Genomic DNA, 13,535 nt, shown 5'->3' with positions numbered 1-13,535 from the left:
CCAAGCCGCCCCACTAGCACGTAATCACGCGAAGCATTGCTATCTCCCAGACGGGATGCAGACCATGGCGAGAATACGCTGCAAGGAATGCGGGAGCCTTTATATGCAGATTTCGGTGCATGCATGCTGTGCTACAGACATTCATTCACCCAGCCCCTATTGCACAATGCTAAAGGGCACCTAGCGCCCTTCTTGGAACAAGGCAACGGTAATCTAGGGGCGCGATCGGAGATATTTTGTTCGCTGCGCGTTCTGTTCAGTTGCTGCAACGTCACAAAGTTGCAGTATGCAAAATTTGTGACAGCGGGGCAGAGAGAGCAGCCAATCAGGAAGCGGTGACCTCCCCGGAAGTTTACTTCCGTCGTTTGTCGTCTGCTTGCAAGCAGTATACTACAAAACCAAATGTTTCTCGTCTTCCAAATGAATTAAATCTTTATCTAAAAAAAATGTATTTTTCTTCTCAAGCCCAAACACTTTTTCAAATAGTAGTACGTGTGACTACTGCAATTTATAACTACAAGGTTCTTTGCGTCGTCCCTAGGTGGTGTCGCGCACAGCGAGAAGGAAAAAGAAAAAAAAACGACGGGAAGAGTGGCGCACTTTTCAAGAGGCAACGACAACATCCCAGTGGCTCGCTGGCACCGATTATGTTGTCGATTTCTCTGTGCAACCAACGAATTATTTGTTTCGAGAAAGAAAAACGACGCCGGAATTCATTTTCTGTCATTTCTTCAAACGCGTTTCGCAAACGTGCCATTCCGCAGCCGAACAGGCTGCCTGTTGGATCCAATCCAATCCACCAGACGCGCCATGCGAAGCCGTATGATCGCTCCAAACTTCTCAACTCCCGTCGCGGTCGGACGAAATGCTCGGTGGGCGGATGATTGACAGGAGCGTGTCGTCATTTTGACGTCACCAAAAACGGGGCGGCGCCCCGCGGCTGGCGACGTCGGCGCGGAGTAGGCCAATCGCGCGCGCCGGTAACCGAACGAACGCGCCGAACAACCATCTCCGATCGCACCCTAGATGCACTAGGGAGCGAAACTTGTTCGCTATGGAGACCGCGCATGCGCAAATCTTGCCTGTATTTATACGCCCGCGCGCTCCGCCGACGAGCAGCTGCGTGTCCAGCGTTGCGAATTATTCTGGGAGCACCTGTACGTGCATGTTGAACATAAAAATTGGGGCGACATTCTACTTTATATTACCTTCGCATATAACACGGCGAAACAAGAGATGACGCGCATGACTCCGTTCACCCTTGTTCACGGACGAGATGTACGAACAATGCTGGATTCGATGCTTCCACATGCCTTTGACAATACTGATACGGACGCCGGTGTGTTTACGCAACGCGCAGAAGAGGCTCGGCAGCTCGCGCGCTTGCGGATCTGCCAGCAGCGAGACTACGACGCAGACCGCTACGATCTTCGTCGTAGAATAGTTACCTATGAAGTCGGCGACAGAGTGTGGGTTTGGACACCAATACGGAAACGAGGCCTCTCCGAGAAACTGTTAAGGCGATAATTCGGACCATATCGGGTATTGCGGCGACTCAGGGATGCCACCTACGAGGTCGTTGCCGATAATCCCAACTGTACGCCGCACCGCACACAACGTCCTGAACTTGTGCACGTTGTCCGCATAAAGCCGCATGTGAGCGAATAACTATGCTAGCGGCCTTTATTTCTGCAAGTGACATTTCTTGTCTAGCATCGGGATGACTCTCGCGTAGGGAGGGACAAATGACGCGTGTATTCTATGCAGACGACGATGACGACGGGAGCACTAACAGACTCCGCCTAGTGGGTCAAAGTGAGATTGGATGATGACGAAGAGGAAGTGTCTCTGCTCTGTTTGTTTTTGAACAGATAGGCCTGTTGTTCGTGATGAACGTCTCCCTGTGTTCTGTCCACGTTGTACCACGAGATTATGAAATAACTCCCGTTTCAATTTTAACCAACCACTCTGTACTTCCACCTCGTTTAGCGTTTATTTTATGCGCTGAATGTCTTGTGCTCTCGAATGGGAGCAAGAAGGGCGCAGACTCCTTGTCAGGCATCTACTTGCCTTTCGTTCTGCGCCCTAGGCAACTGTACCATACGTTGCCTGAATAAACTCTTTGACTCCTTGAATCTCATTTATGAAGTCACCCGGCTACTATTCGTATATGTGCCGGGAAGTAATAAGACTGGGGAGAGGGTAGTATTGGGCTTGTTGGTGAAACATGCTTTAAAATTTGAGTAACAGCGCGAGGACAGCAGAGGGGACAGATGAGAGTAGAGAAGACAATAACATAAAAAGTTATTTAGGAAAACTTGGTTAATTTATCGAATATACATTATGAGTTATCGTGCGAATAATGTCCACCTCTAGAGTTCGTGAGGATTACCGATATTCTATGAGTTGTTTGTCAAAACAACCGATAAGCAAACATGTTACATGAAGCTTCAGCTGTGACGGTGACTATGTGGTCAGGTGGTGTTGAGCGCGCCTTAGTGCATCCGTGGCTGAGGCTTCATGAGGGGACGTAAATCACGGGAGAGTCTGTAGCTGGCCAGTGCAGAAAGCCCGTGTTTGTTTGAATGCTTTATTTTCAACAGACCTAATACAGAGCCTGCTGGAGGGGCAGAGGCTAAAGGCTTAAAGTGCCTGACAAAGGCATCTCACCCTTTACAGTTTGGCAAGCGGTTTTAGGCAAAGGTTACAGTCGCGCTTTCATCACAGAGCAAGTGAACAAAAAACACGGAAAAAACACATAGAATATAAAAATTTTACACTTTTATAAGAACAGTATCAATGTCTATATTACTTACATAATGTATGAAGTACATATATACATTAAACGTACATTTCACGTGCGAGTTTTTATTATGCAACTATATTCATAGAACATCAGATGTTTGTATACGCACATACAGAGTGCACGCGTTTGTATATCTACACACACCAAAAAAATCAAATTGTAAGTAAAGAACCACAGCAAACATTATTGCTGAGAGTATTTTAATTCACAACAGATTAATACATTTTTGTTATTTTTGAAAATGTTTATAGTGGTACAGAAATTTAAATTTTTATTTGACCTTATGTAATACATCAGCTACCTGATATTCCATCTTCTGTCGTCCGTATTCAGGTCGTATTTTGGGAGCGGGTCGTTTCTGGAATCTTAGGCAATAGCTAGGAATAATTTCATAGTTTGTATAGAGTTTGTTTTTGTGTAATAATTGCAATAGCTTGAAATAATAGCACTGATCTACCCGCAGTCAGTATACCATGTTTTATAAATTAGGGAGCCGTTCCGAAATCTTGTACTTTACCATAGCAATTTTCAGAAGACAGTAAAATCTGTTTTTGAAGTATAACAAGCTTTTTGTAGATTGTTCACGTGGTGGTACCCCCAGGCAAGAAAACCATATGTAAGTTTGGAATAGAAAAGAGAATAATAAAGAGTTCGCTTTAGCCAGAGTGGTATAAGGTGGGTTATCCTGTACAAACATCCAACTGTACGTGCTAAATCTGAAATGAGATAATTTATATGTGGAGACCAACTTAGTTTGTCTTAAAACCATACCGCGAGAAATTTTTTTTCAACATGTTTAATTAGGCTGTCTTCAAATTTTAGCATTACGTTTCTGTACAATGATTTGTTGGCAGGTCGAAATATCATGTGTGTAGTTTTGGAGGAATTTGATGTCAGCTTGTTCAGTTTTAGCCATGTGGATCTGTTCGCAGGACGTGCCGCGCCGAGGTGTTTGATTAACAGCATGCGTGCTTGCAAAGTTGCCCTAACGTTCTTCTGTGTTCATATAATTTTGAAGTTTATTTATTGGGTACGTTTTTGTTGTTGCTAGGTTATGATGCTTGCGGCTTGCGACGTACTGCTGTGGAAATCCGAACAGAAGCAAGGATGACTGAAGATCAAGAAATTCAATTCTGCAAGTTGCCACTTGTTTTGAAAAACATCATTTTAACGTTAAAAAAGTATATAAAGATCGTTTAGCGTCAGTAGAGTGCAGAAAAGCACGCCCGCGTTGTCGCTGAAAGTGCGCATCTAATAGCAGCAATGAGATGAAAAAAAATTTCGCAGAAAAATAAGTACGTTTTCAGAACGCAGGTTTGATTCGTGTCTCTATCTCACAAATAGCAGGTGACAACCATTTTACTTGACTCTTAACGTTAGCTGGTAGACCTGCCTTACTTACTCTTGTGATCAGTTTGATTTGCCATTTGTCATCTGTCTTACAATACAATTACTGCAGTTAATTATTGCGAAACCGGCAACACGCTAGGTTTCTCTTTGTTCTCCAACATTGAGTATAGAACGCTTAGGATTAACTTGACGTGAACAATGAACAAGGCCTTCCGCACGCAACCCGAACTGTATAACGCTTATGAACACCCTCTTTTTGTCGGCTTCCTTTCCCCGAACCTTGGTACGCATCAGCTTCAAACACAATGGAATGGTAGGTGTGAGCCCACAACATTTATAACCGATAATACGTGTTCCCTTAGGCAGTGATTAACAGAGTGGCCGGTTTGGCCTATGTGAACATTGCCACAGCTCAATAGACACCCACCACGCAATGCGGAAGTGGCCTGGCGTGCTTCTCTTCGCACAAAAGTGAGGTCTTTAGGGAAGAAATGCGGGCACAAAGCTTCGACACCGTGTTAGATGCCGAGAAAACCACTTGGGCGTCAGGCCTGCTTGCAACTTTTTTCAATTGGTGGGCAACCTTATGCATGTAAGGGAGTACCAGTGGTCTCTTCTGCATGGCATCACGCTTTCTGCTGCATCCTTTTAACTTCCGGGGCAAAGCTCCCCGCACACCGCTTAATATCGTAGAAGGGAAGGCGGATGCAACCAGTCTCGAGATACGCAAATGGAAAGTGTCGTTCATAGTGCCCTTATACGACTTCATTAAAACAGACCGGATACAAAGCGACGCCATACTTCTTTACACCGTTTTAGATTGAGCAGAATCATAAGGCAGGGGGTCCTTACAGGTACGGGGTTGTACATTGTACAACATGAATCTGTAGCATTTAGTAGCAATTTAATGTCTAAAAACTGCGTATAATTGTCTTGAGTTTTGGGATGTAACAGCCCCAAGCGGACAAGGACTTAGGCAAAGATGAATGCGACAGTGAAGTTGACTCACAATTATGCCTCCTCAGTATACCGTGTAAGAGTAATCGAATATTGTTTGAAGAAAGGGTTTGTGCCCCATGATGCCTTGTTTCGTTTTGGCCATGTGCACTCCTCGTTTGGCCATATCAAACGTATCTGGCAGATCATGAAGTGTGAACTTTGGTGGCAAGTACGTTTGCGTTTGTGCAAGGATTTATTGTACGCCTTCTGCTATTCATGTTTTCTGGAGTGGGTGGCTGTTTTGCAGTTATGTCCTTCCATCGCTTGGAAGCTGAAACGACGGAGTACTGGTGGCGTTGGATCCTGCGTCGACTTCCGAAGTGCCCGCTGAAGTTGCGTTGGACGCGTGCCAATGTGCACATTCTCTGGAATGTTTGCATTGCTCATAATATGTCCTCTATTCGGAAGAAAGGGCCAAAGTTTTGCCTTAACCGCAAGGTTCCAGAACGTGAACGTCTGGCTCAGAACTGTCGCGTCTTCTTGAGAGTTCAAGAAGAGGACCATGAGGATTGCTTTCAGGATGGTACTGACTCGATCCCGAGGAACCAGCACACAGCCCGAAAGAGGTTGTCCACGGAAAACGTTGCGGCCTTCTTCAAGGTAAACGAACTGTCTCTTTTGCAGTCTGACAAGGACGGTGCCTTTGTTTTGTAACCTCGGTGCCTTTTCCTGCAGAAATCCTCCTGCGCTACTAAGAACTTTGTTCCTCCAACAGCAAAGGCTGCCAAGGTAACAATTCGTGCCGTGTCTATGCAAGCAACTAAATTTAAGAAAGCTAGTAAAATCTATTAGTGGTTGCAAAGGAATTACCCTATAAGTTAGGGTAATTCTAGGATATCTGAATATCTTTCACATAGACAACAGTCTGTGGTTCTCAATGGCATCTCCTCTGATCTTGCTGCAGTGACCTCTAGAGTACCCCAAGGCTCTGTGTTGGGGCCCCTCTTGTTTTTATTATATATAAATGATATCACTAGTGGTATTATGTCATCTTTCAGGATGTTTGCAGACGACTGCGTAGTATATAGGGTTATTGATAGTGATTCCGATTTTTATGCACTTCAGAGTGATTTAGACAAACTTTCAACTTGGTGTGCGAAATGGGAAATGTCGCTTAACGTTTCAAAATGTTTAAACATCACCTTTACAAGGAAACCTTCACACAAGACATACGAGTACAAATTAAATAGCGTTACTTTAAGCAGGGTTACGGAATGTAAATACTTGGGAGTTTGGTTTACCTCGGATTTAAGGTGGAACAGGCATGTACAGGAGTTAAGAAAGAAGGCGGCACGAAAGTTGGGCTTCCTCCGTCGAAATTTTGGCCAATTACCTAGTAAATTGAAAGAACAGCTGTATTTTACTCACGTACGTTCGGTACTTGAGTACGCTTGCATTTGCTGGGATCCTTATACGTGTCAGTTAGTCGATTCACTGGAAAAAATTCAGAATAGGGCGGTTCGATTCGTTCTTGGTAGTTACGACAAAGACTTCAGTATTACCGAAGGCAAGCGCAGACTTAATTGGCAAGATCTAAAGGATAGAAGAAAGTGCCTCAGACTCAAATTTTTTCACAGTATTTACTATTCTAAAATAGGCATCGACAGGAACAAATATATTAAATTACCATCGTACATTTCCCGTAGAAGAGACCATGCCTTGAAACTCCATGAATTTCCTTTTAAGGGTGACACCTTGCGTTATGAATTTTTTTACAGGACCACGAGGGAGTGGAATGCTCTCCCGTCAAATATTGTTGGTATACAATGTAATGAAACGTTTTACCGCGCTTTGTGTGTTGAAATGAGTGTCAACTGATGTAGATATGTATATACCCCCCTGCTGTAATGCCTTCTAAGGCGATGCAGGTACTAAATAAATAAATAAAATAAATAAAGTGTTTTTCACCGTAAATATACATAAACAGGAGAGGCTGTTTAGGTCTATTGTGACAGAGAAGTGTACACGGCAGCTTCAGGTGTGTCCATGCTTGTGTGGAGGGCAACTCCGATGATTTGTCAATGTCAACGGATGTCGATGGAATTCTATGGGTGCATTCTTCTCCACACTTCCGTAATGTTCGCAAAAAACCAGGTTTGAGAGTATCACTGATTTTTTTGACAAATGAATTTAGTTAATTGCCTCGAACACTCTACCTTACCTCTTCCACAGTTACAGGCCACATTGTGTATAACGTCAGGAGCGTTTTACGCAAAGCTTGCCGGGATCATCCAGACGACTGTGAGGAGAGCGTGGAGGAGTCGCCGATCGTGAGCTAGTGCTTGGTCCTGTCGCGAGGAGTTGCGTTCCCTGTGAACGGGCCAGTGATGGGGGTTGGCAAGTGGTGTTGGGTCGTTGGCTGCACGAACATCAGCCCTCGCCATCCACACACACAATTTGAGCCGATGGCGATTGCGTTCCGCCGAGGCTAAGCCTATCACAGCCACCGAGTTCGTGCGCCTACTGCTTGCGGAGGTCAGTAATTGACCTGAAGCTAATTAAGCCATTAGGATGAAGAAAACCACTTCTTCATTTCAGATTTGATCATGTTGAGTTGAAATACACCACGCCTCATTTCGTACAGTGCGCACGCAAAAAGCTAGAAGCGACGACACGGCACGCTATCGACATTTGTACGTTGTAGTTCTTGACGGCGGTCAGTCGCACTCGCCGGCGGTTCCCTAAATTAAATGCGACTACGTACGTTGGTGTACTTTACATACCAATTGTTATGCTGACTCATTACTTAGCTACCCAAATGCAGTGTTTGCCTCGTATCGAAGGTGGGCAACAAGCGGAGGCCCCTACGATATAGCAGTGAAAACCGCCTCATTCAGCTGCCAACGCTGTCAATATTGGCATAGGTGTTTCCGTGCGAAAACTACGCGTTTTCTCAATGAACCATCATATGCGCAATGTCCTCATGTGTGTCTACTTCCCGGAACACATTGTGTGCATGAAGAAAATACTAACGATGATAAGTAGGCAGCATGACAACGCTCCCGTACTGCGGTCTCCCGCTCGCTGTTTTCGAAGGTCTGTCGGAGGTGTTACCGCATCGTTCTGAGTGAGAAAGTGTCTGAGTCGCACTCATATTATAAGCGCGGCTCAGGGTTTTACATGCCGAAAATCTGCGTGTTTTGATATATTCTTGCAATAATTCACGTCACCGATGAGCGGCTAGGAATATATCTCAAGAGAACGACCAGCGGCCGCTGTACCTGCTGGTGCAATCAAATGCACCAGATCAGTGCTTTCGATTATCAGCTGCGCTCTTGCGGGTCACGAATGCGGAAAGTCGTGCTCCACAACTTATATTGAGTATGTTAAGCGCTTCACTGAGAAGGAGTAAAACGCCTAACATAACAAGCAGCACGTATGAAATCAAAGGATAGTGCTACCCGTGCTCTACACGTCGCAGCGCAATGTGTTGCGCATGCGTGCTGGCTCTCGTGGTGGTGAGTTGAATGCGAAAGGCGGTCCGTAGCTATTGAGCTCATCAGAATCAGAGCTGTACCTGTTTGACAGATCGGAAGAGGTGGTGCAGCTGACATTGTCACGCAAACGTCCGGCGTGGTCACGTATCCGCAGAGCGCCTGCTCTTCGCCCGTTTCATTTGCCCTGCAGGGGAGACTGGCATGCCTTGCGCGCCTGCCCCACTGGAGTAACGGCCGTGACGTCACACGAAGAGCTTCGTTCGGCTGCTCGGTCAGGTTATCGACTCATTCTTGCGGCTTTTTGCTCATTTAAAATAATTTTGGATTTGAGGAACGATTATACTATCAGACGCGTGACAGGGGGGTCTCAGGAACCTAAACATTTCATTAGCTTGACATGGGAAAAAACGCCGCTATTGCCCTTTAAGCACCTAAATAAGCTTGACTAGGATGGCCCGGTTGTCTAAAAAATTCATGCGTGGTCCCGGAGTTTTTGAGCAGTGGAAGTATCTTCGGCAATGCTTTCAGTATTGATCTCGAGAATTTATTTTAAACTGTTCCCCACAATGGACCAGTTCTTTGCATTTGATTATGTATTAATAATAATGGAAGCACAGATTTTACGAATTATTGCGGCTTGCCTGTGGACAAGTTTTTTGACACTGCTTCAAGTTTACCTAAGTAGCACAATTCTTTCTTTTAATGAGTTGCTTTATGTACAACGTAAGAGCACCTCTACTGAGTATTTTGGAGTTGCTGTATTATGTAATATTTTCCTTTTTTGTATTGACCAGGTGCTTGCCAGAAACCTCGAGTCGGGTCTATTTCCTAGAGCATTTAGATATGTGGTCGATTTTCATGCATTTTTTAAAGAATTGTAAAATCGTGACTGTCTGTGACAATGTGATACATGTACTATATGTTTTTAGACAGCATTGAAAACGTCGAACGTTTGTCCATGAATTACCTAAAGACAATTATTTGCAGTTTATAGACAATAATTTGCTACTAAATGCTCCACATTCGTATTGGATATACAACCCCGTGCCTGTAAGGATCTCGTACCTTATGATCCCGGTCAATCTAAAACCGCGAAAAGAAGTATTGAGACGCTTAATTTGTATCCGGTCTGATTCAATGAAGTCGTATAAGGGCACTATAAACGGCACTCTCCATTTGCATATCTCGAGACTGGTTGCAGCCACCTTCCATTCTACGGTTTTAAGCAGTGTATCAGAAGCTTTTCTTCAGAAGTTAAAAGGATGCAACAGAAAACGTGATGTCATGCAGAAGATGAGACCACTAGCACTGCCTTACATGCATAAGGTTGCCTACCAAGCGAAAAAAGTTGCAAACAGGTCTGACGTCCAGGTGCTTTTCTCGGCCGCTTATAAGCTATCGAAACTTCGTGCCCACATTTCTTCCGAGAATACCAAACCTGTGTGCGAAAAAAAGCACACGCAGGCCACTTCTGCGTTGCGTGATGGGCATCCTATATAAGATTACGTTGAGCTGTGGCAGTGTTTGCATAGGCCAAAAAAGCCGCTGTGTTAATCAACGTCTCAGGGAACACGTATTATCGACAAAGAATGCTGTGGGCTCACACCTGTCGTTCCATTGTGCTTCATGCAGCGGCGTACCGCGATTTGGGGACACGTGCGTGATAAAAAAAAGCAGAGGAACGCGTGAAGTGCTCGAAGCCTTCCATATTAAGAAAAAGGAAAATGACTGCACCAGGGTGCCTTCAACATTGCTCTACAAGAGTGAATGTGCACTTTTTGGTAGCGTTGGAATATATTTTCTTTGCGCGTGCTGCGCTCTCAGTGTGGGAATACCTGTGAAAAATTGATATATTTGGGCAGTGGCCTTGAAATAAATTAGAAGCCATGCGTTTTATCTTGTCTCTCTTGTGTTTCCTGTCACTTATATTACCACGAAAATCTTTCGTTAAAGTGCATTTTATTTTGGTTTAGTTAGGCCAGTAGGGTAGCAGTAATGAGAACATGTGAATCGTATGGCACGGTTTTGTGTCGATTCAATAAGGCCAGTTAGAACGTGTTCAGTAGGATCACAAACATAGCTTGAATATTCCAGTTTTTTGTGGGATTAGGGTTTGTAAGCTAGTAGCTATGCAGATGGGGAGGTCTGAGGTAACCTAAAGTTCCCTTTGCGTCATTAGTAACTATGATTATGTGCACTGTCCAAGTTATAGTCGTGGGATATATTAATGCATAGGCACTTTCTCAAGAATGTGAATCGATGTCGTTGTCATTATAGAGTATGTATATGTTGGGTACTTTTGCCGTTTATGAAAAGCAAGCAAATATATTGCCGCCAGCAGTGCGAGAAGAAAAAGATGATCGACATATCCCAACTGCGTAGCCGCCACATCGCGAGCGGCAAGCAAAGCACCGCAAGGCAACGCTCGGCCAGTGCTGACAGGCCGGCGGCTCGTGGGCGAGAATCGGACGATTGGCACGCGACAGGAGGCGACAAAGAAGAGAACGACGTTCGAAGGAGCGAAGCTCGAGGGACGATTTTGTTGTTGTTGAGGTTCAGTCGGTTTTTGTTTACAGGCACAGGTTCGCCCAGAATAAATTAGTTTTCGTAGAAACGGCTGTTGCAACTGTTGGTTACATATCTGGTGGAGGTGCGGGGTATGATTCCAAGCCCCACACACGCCAGGGAAGGTAGCCCGGATCCCCGAAGTTTGGAGCCAACGGAATTAACGCCTGTCCACCAACGCACGAGTTTGGTCCTGTTGCCGATTCACCAAGGGCAGAGGTGGCAGCCGGCCGACGTACCAGTGCAATGGTTACTCAAGTAACCCCTCCTCACGTCGTCGTTGACTCGCCCCGGACGCCAGAATCCTTTCACGGAGACACATTCGATGATGCCGAGGACTGGCTCGAAAAATTCGAGCGTGTCGCCAGATGGAACGGTCGGGAGGTGACAAAGAAACTCCGGTACGTGTACTTCACGTTGGAGGAATCTGCACGCACGTGGTTTCAAAACCACGAAGCGTTGTTATCATCGTGGAACGACTTCTGATGAGAGATGCTAGCTATGTACCCGAGCACGGACCGCAGAGAGAGGGCATGCAGAAGCCACTCTTCAGGCGAGGAACCAGCGGAACAACGAAAGTGTGACCATGTACATTGAAGACATGACCCACCTCTTCCGCCGAGCCGACCCAAACATGGCTGAGGGCAAGAAATTGCGGCACCTAATGCGCGTTCTGAAACAGGAACTCTTTGCCGGCCTGGTTCGTAATCCACCCCGCACTGTGGCCGAATTTCGATCAGAGGCGACGACAATGGAGAAGACGCTGCAGCAGCGTGCGAGACAGTACAACAGAGATGTATGCGTCGCATCATTTGACGTTGGGTCAGCGGCCCTCCCCAACAATATGGACATCCTACGCGAAATGGTGAGGTCCGTCGTAAGGGAAGAGCTGCAGAAACTGCAGCTGGCCCAAAGCCCTCCTACGGTGTCCTCACTTGCTGGTGTCATACACGAAGAACTCTGGCAAGTAATTTGTGAGCCAGAGCCTCAGGTATGGCCCCACGCACAGCCACAGCGTTAGCCGCGGATATCGTGCGCCTAAGCTTTAGGTCAGGAGCTAGGACGCGCCGACTTTGGACGAACAGCCCCAATACCCCAGGTACTTCCTCGCAATGTGCAGCCCATGCCAAAAGAAAGCCCACGTAAAAGCGATGTATGGCGCGCTGTAGACCGGCGCCCCTTCTGCTACCACTGTGGAGAGGCTGGTCACCTATACAGGGAATGCCAGTATCGCCGAGTAGGAATGCGTGGCTTCTCTGTGAATGCGCCTTGCCCTCGAAACGGTGAGCGCCCTTATGAGATTGAGGCATTTTTATCTACGCGCCAAACTATTCAGAACTCCCAGCAACATGAACCTCGATCAGCAGCGCATATGCGTTATAGGTCGCCCAGTCCGCGTCCCTCTTCCATTTCACCGAGGCGTCGCGCCCAAAGTCCGTGACGGGAAAACTAAAGCCAGCGACCTGTGGAGGCAAGGCCGCTGACGCCCGGAACACCGAAGGCCCTCCATCGCCAATCCGAGAAGACAACGGTAGTGATGAAACGGCGGACAAGTGCAGTGACGATGCCGTAACTTCCGAGTTGCGCGTCATCATCGACGACTTCGAAGTTACTGCGTTGATAGACACTGGTGTGGACTATTCAGTTATTAGCAGTGCACTCGCCAGAAAATTGAAAAAGGTGTTGACCCATTGGAACGGATCTCCAATACGTACAGTGGGGGGACACTCAGTCGACCCCGTAGGAATGTGCACAGCAAGAATCGGAATTAGAGGCTTTACATACGTCAGCAGCTTTATTGTTATCCCTCAGTGTTCCCGTGATCTGATACTGGGCATGGACATTTTGCAAACGAATGGCGCAATTATCGACTTGCGAAAATCACGCGTGTTGTTTTCCACAGGAAATTCTGTTACCATTTCTGATACAGAACAGCCAGATATTCCCTCTCTCCGTATTGTGGATGAAGACGTGACGGTGCCAGTACGGTGTAGTATGACTGTCGTTGTAAGGAGCGACGTATTTTGTGACTATGAGGGACTTGCAGACGGAAATATCGGGCTGCTACTGGAAAAGCACATATACGTGGCAAGAGGCCTACTTCACCTGCGCAATGGATAAGCGGATGCCCTTTTGAATAACTTTGGCAATGAGGCGCAACAAGTGGCGAAGGGAACAGCCATAGCGTTTCTTCATGACTATGCACAATTCGCGGATGTGTCAACCCTCAATGCAGCATCACCAGCTTCTGCCACCTTATACAGTGTCCTTACCTCTATCGACATTGACCGAGAGCTGTCATCACTACAAAGAGATGAGATTGTGAACTTGGTCACAGAGTTTGCAGAATGCTATTCGACTTCATCGAAAGTCTGTCG

The 13,535-nt window shown here is 46.1% G+C and overlaps 1 protein-coding gene across 5 annotated transcripts in view; it reads right to left on the bottom strand.

Moving 5' to 3' along the window:
* Positions 1-13,535, bottom strand: part of LOC135918847 (glutathione hydrolase 1 proenzyme-like) — a 607,262-nt gene that overhangs the window by 47,021 nt on the left and 546,706 nt on the right. The gene's annotated exons all lie outside the window — the stretch shown is intronic.

This window comes from Dermacentor albipictus, chromosome 9 (assembly GCF_038994185.2).
Source record: "Dermacentor albipictus isolate Rhodes 1998 colony chromosome 9, USDA_Dalb.pri_finalv2, whole genome shotgun sequence".
In the NCBI taxonomy this organism is placed as follows: Eukaryota; Metazoa; Arthropoda; class Arachnida; order Ixodida; family Ixodidae; genus Dermacentor; species Dermacentor albipictus.
Note: the sequence above shows the minus strand (reverse complement) of the source record. Positions and strands in the feature narration are given on the sequence as shown.